We start from the raw sequence: 6,000 nt of genomic DNA, 5'->3' as shown, positions 1-6,000 counted from the left end.
GTAGAGGGGCAGGATCACCTACCTTGTGATCTGCTGGTCATGCTTCTTTTGATGCAGCCCAGGACACAGTTGGCTTTGTGGGCTGCAGGTGCACATTGCTGGCTCACATGGAGCTATTCATCCACCAACACCCCCAAGTCCTTCTCCTCGGGGCTGCTTTCAATCCATTCCTTGCCCAGCCTGTAGTTGTGCTTGGGATTGCACCGACCCATGTGCAGGACCTTGTGCTTGGCTTTGTTGAACTTCATGAGGTTTGCACGGGCCCACCTCTCAAATCTGTCAAGGACCCTCTGGATGGCATCCCTTCCGTCCAGCGTGTTGACCACACCACACAGCTTGGTGTCATCGGCAAACTTGCTGAGGGTGCACTCGATCCCACTGTCCATGTTACTGACAAAGATTTTTAAACAGTGCCGGTCCCAGTACCAATCCCTGAGGAATGCCACTCGTCACTGTACTCCACTTGGACATTGAGCTGTTGACAACAACTTTTTGAGTGTGACTGTCCAGCCAATTCCTTATCCACTTGAGTGATCCATCTGTCAAATTCATATCTCTCCAATTTAGAGACAAGGATGTCGTGCGGGACAGTGTCAAATGCATTGCACAAGTCCAGGTAGATGCCGTCAGTTTTTCTTCCCTTTTCCACCAACACTGTAACCCCATCATAGAAGGCCACCAAATTTGTCCGATGTGATTTCCCCTTAGTGAAGCCATGTTGGCTGTCACCAATCAGATCCTTAATTTCCATGTGCCTTAGCATAGTTTCCAGCAGAATCTGCTCCATGATATTGCCAGACACAAAGGTGAGACCAACCGGCATGTAGTCTTCCTGTGTACCCTTTTTGAAAATGGGGGTTATGTTTCCCATTTTCCAGTCAGTGGGAACTTCATCAGACTGCCACAGCTTCTCAAATATGATGCAGAGTGGCCTGGCCACTTCATCCGCCAGTTCCCTCAGAACACACGGATGCATTTCATCAGGTCCCATGGACTTGTACACCTTCAGGGTCCTTAGATATTCTCGAACCTGATCTTCTCCTACAGTGGGCGGTTCTGCGTTCTCCCAGTCCCTGCCTTTCCCTTCTGTGACTTGGGCAGTGTGGCTAGAGCATGGTCAGTGAAGACTGAGGCAAAAAGAGTCATTGAGTATCTCAGCCTTCTCCATATCCCATGTAACCAGGTCTTCTGTATCATTCCGGAGGGGGGCCACATTTTCCCTAGTCTTCCTTTTATCACTGACATACCTATAGAAGCTTTTCTTGTTGTCATTGATGTCCCTGGCCAGATTTAATTCTATCAGGGCTTTAGCTTTCCTAACCTGATCCCTGGCTGCTTGGACAATTTCTCTGTATTCCTCCCAGGCTACCTGCCCTTGCTTCCACCCTCTGTAGGCATCGTTTTTGTGTTTGAGTTTGTGCAGGAGCTCCTTGTTCATCCATGCAGGCCTCCTGGCATTGTCTGACTTCCTCTTTGCTGGGATGCATCATTCCTGAGCTCAGAGGAGGTGATCCTTGAATCACAGGCTTTCTTGGGCCCCTCTTCCCTCCAGGGCTTTGTCCCATGCTACTCCACCAAGCAGATCCCTGAAGAGGCCAAAGTCTGTTCTCCTGAAGTCCAGGCTAGCCAGCTTGCTGTGCACCCTCCTCGCTGCCGTAAGGATCTTGAACTCCACCATTTCATGGTCACTGCAGCCAAGGCTGCCCTTGAGCTTCACATTCCCCACTAGCTCCTCCTTGTTGGTGAGAACAATGTCCAGCATGGCACCTCTCCTCATCAGCTCCTCTATCACTTGGAGAAGGAAGTCATCATCAACACATTTCAGAAACCTCTGGGATTGCTTGTGCCCTGCTGTGTTGTCCCTCCAACAGATTTCAAGGTAGTTGAAGTCCCCCATGAGGCCCCGGGCTTGTGAACTCTGCGCTCCAGAGTCCTTCACCGCCATTCCCAGGGCTCTGTAATCCTTCTTGATAGTCCTCAGACTGCTCCCGCCTGTATCACTGGAGTCCATGTGAAACAACAGCAGCAGATAACAGTGGACTGTACAAGGCTTTGTAGTCTGTCGGTGGCATCCCTGATACAAACCCCTGGTAAGCAGCACACCTCTCTAGAGAGTGCATCAGGTTGGCACATGGGTGTCTGTACCTCTCAGAAGAGAGTCACCTACTGCTATCATGTGTCACCTTTTCTTAGTTGTGCTGGTTGTTACACGGGGAGCAGGCTGGGCTGCCTTACTCAGCTCCAGCACCTCTCCTGATGTGACGGGTCTTTCCTCTTTGGTCTGTAGAGCAGTGATGGTAAAGGGATGTTCAGCACAGCTTGCAAAATGACCATTTGAATGTTAAAAAGAATAAAGTTAAAAGTTAATAATTCTGAGTACCCACACAGCCCCCAAGCCAGTACTTATATTTTGCAAGTAGTTTCATTAGATCCAGCAGGATAGACTGCCCAAGTGAATATCTGTTGGTGTTTAACTGCCTGCTGCCTTGTAGTCTGCTTGGATTGGCCCAGGGCACGTATAAACGGGTTTGTGCCTTCTCCTATAGAAGGGAACAAGAAATGGTTTAAGAACATGAGAGTGCAATTAACCCCTGTGTAGATCTTCCCCAAGGGGAAGAGAGGGACAAATCTACATCCTGGTTGAGTTCTCTGACAAACTAGTTTAAAAATGTCATGAGCAGGCTGCCCTACTAGCACCATTTGTCAGGAAGAGGTACTCCAGTAGAAGATAAATGACTTGTAATCTCGAGAGACGGGATGCATTTTCTGCAGCCTAGAGTGCAATACCCTTTCCTTCTGTATGCTTAATGCCTTAACTTCGGCCATTTCCTGCTCATGGTGTTTGCTCTAGTAGTCCTAATTGTTTTGACGGAGTGCACATCAGTTCTGCGGATTTCATTGAATGACAAAAATTCACTGCAGCAATACTGTATTCCCTCTGTGGACCCAAAGGAAGAGGGCAGGCAAAAGAAAGCGGAAGGCAGGGGAGGAAAGTTCACAGAAGGATTACTGTACCTTTGGGATCCCGAGTTCAGGAAGTGCAGCTTTCTAATCTCTGCTCTGACATAAGCTTTACCAAATCATCAGTCAACTTATCTACCTGTGGCATGGATTATAATACTTACCTGTCTCACAGGGGCCATGTGAAGATTCGTTAGTTACAATCCTTTGAAGATGGAGAGTGCAAAGTGGTAGTATTCTGCTGGCACCATAATCCTCTCCAGGTTCCTGAGTGTCATCAGGTGACCCTCTGAGGAAAGCAGTTGTTTCTAAACTGCAGTTGCTTACCGTTTATTGTCTATTATCTATGTGTGAATTTATATCTGCTTGGATTTTCTTCACTACATTTCTTTCTCTTTAGTTTGGTTGATGATAGGATCTCAAGATGAAATTCATTTGTTCAGTTTGTGGTGAGGCTGCCCTGCGGATTGCTACACCTGAGCCTTAGCCTTTGTGTGCATCAGTTCGTAATTATTCGTCTCACTGGAATTTCAGTGAGATAAAGAGTGCTATTCCAGAGCTGCTTGTGGTGTGAATTAGGTCTCTTGGTGCATCTGTAATGTTACCTTGGAGTTCGTGGGTTTAGGTCTGTTTTAATAATCCTGAAAAGCTTCTGATGTATTAATGCATCATTACTATGCAAGAATGTGTATTCTTTTGAAGGGCTAAGGTAAATAGATTAGGCATTTTGTAATTTTATTCTAAGATCTCACACAAGCTGCATTTTTAGAAGTGTTTGAATTACATGGAGGATTGAAAGCTGGGGGAAAGAGCAATGGAATAAGGTGTTCGTGTTTCTTGACTTCCAGCAGTGCTGATAAAAGCCATGAGGGGTTCATGTTAGAAATAGATGAGTCTCAGTTCACCACCTTTCCTGGTTTTGAATAGGATGTTACCTGGGGCTCAGTTCTGGCCCTTGTTCTTGCTGGATAGCACTTTACTCTAAAATTAGTTTCACTTATTTCAGTTAGTTCATTCAGACATACGATGATCACTTCTTCCACTGGTGTTGTCCTCTGTCCAAGTGAGTTGTGATAGGCTTCTTTAAATTCAGGTAAAGGAAATGGCTACACAATTTCCATCAACTTTGAAACGAGCTCTGAAAAATCTCATTTTGCATGTCTCCATTTTGTGTCACCATTTGGCACCGCTAACTTTAGCCGTGTATTGGATAATGCCACAGGGACACACTCACCTCTAGCATAGCTCAGCGCTGTTCTGTGGAGTTTAGCAGAGTTTCAGCTACGCACATCAGCAATGAATAATGTGTAGCCTTTAAACTACAGAATATGTGAACACCAAGATGACTGGGTTGCATCCATACCTGGTATAAATTCCTGGGTTTATACAGGCACTGAATTTATGGCATCTATTTACCTGGGGGCTCAAAGCTGTCCCTGTTATTCATTTTGAGTGGTATGCTGCAACTATGTTATTCCAGTGATCATGGATTAAATTCATTGCTGTTGTAAGAACATATAACTCTTTGAGTTCCAGTGAAGTGACACTGGGTTACACCTGCTGCAGATTCATTCATATGGTTTCACCCAAACTCCAAGACAACTGGATAGTGAAACAAAGTTGAATCAGACTGTAATGTCTTAAAGAATGAGCAGTAAGGCTGGGAGAGGTGATCAGATATAGTTCAATGAGGTAACTTACTTCTGATTCATACTACAGACTCTGCAAGGCTATAGGTTTCAAAGATTAAGCAGTACATTTTTGGGGAGGCATAGTGCTGTTGGTTTGAGAGAAGATGATGAATGGACCTGCACTGCCATTTGCATTTCCATAGCATGGGAGGTATCTATGGGTTTTTAAGGAATGCATGCAGTTGGATACATCCTCACATATGCAGTTGTGGAAGCTTCATGCTTTGCGTCTGTGGCAAAATTTCTGTGATGCTCAGACCCAGCAAAGTAGATATTCTGTGTAGGTTCAGGTAAATTAATGCTGGTGCTTTTGGTTCAGCTTGATGTGATGTTGACTGATTGTGTTGATGAAGCAATTCTTTGCATTATCTAGCTTATTATATACCTCATTACTCTCACTTCAGTTTCTAGTTTGCTGTAAAATGGCATCAGGAGGGATAAATTCCAGGACTCTGCAGGAGGAGCAGAAAGCTTTGCCAGCTCTGCAGAGGAGTATTCAGGATTCAGGGTATCATCTGGACTGATGTGGTGGACAGTTTGGGATTGCTGGGTAAGTGCGGAAGCTGGGTATTTCTGATGAAAACTTTAACACTGGTATGATTACTCATTCTGTAGTTATACCTGATATCGTCAGGCTGCATTCTTCAGTGAGGTGCATGATATCTGCCATCATTCCTCTTCAATTAGCTGAAGAGCTGCTGAATCTTCTTTAGGAGCCCAGATTCTGTGGCGTGGTTTTTTTCATTAAGATTATCTGCAGCAACGGGATAGAAACCTCTTGTAGCAAAAATAAGGGTGTAAGAGAACCTGCAGCTTTACACAGAGTAAGAATTTATAAAGAAACATTCTTTAACTGATCACCCGGCTAAGATGCAGTAGCAGTCAAGATCTCTCTGGACAATATGAAAGTTCACATTGGAAGGACACCTGGGGTGATAGTAGACTGACAAGGGTAGCGAAGGGAGGACTCGTATTTTAAAGTCATTTAAAATTGTTAACTTGGTTTACACTAGACACACAGTCCGGTTATGACAGCTTAAGAGCTGATGATCTTAGTTGAGTGCCCATAAATAAACTTTTAAACCGGAATGAAATAGGTCAAAGCTAGGTCACACTGGGTGAGATTCAATATGAGTCTTAAACACACTTCCGCCTCTACAAGTAGGTGTCTATAGATATGTCACCCATTTAACTCTATGGAGATGTAGGTAGAATTCAGGTGCCCATGTACAGGTGTCTTGTGCCTCTTGAGATGCTGTAGGGTTTCTGAGACACCCACTTGGGGGTGGTATGTCTGACACAGGACCTTCGGGATACCCATGTCCTTCTACACTGGTAGCTGGACTCC

This window comes from Balearica regulorum, chromosome 3 (genome assembly GCF_011004875.1).
Source record: "Balearica regulorum gibbericeps isolate bBalReg1 chromosome 3, bBalReg1.pri, whole genome shotgun sequence".
NCBI lineage: Eukaryota > Metazoa > Chordata > Aves > Gruiformes > Gruidae > Balearica > Balearica regulorum.
This window is presented reverse-complemented; position numbering follows the sequence as displayed.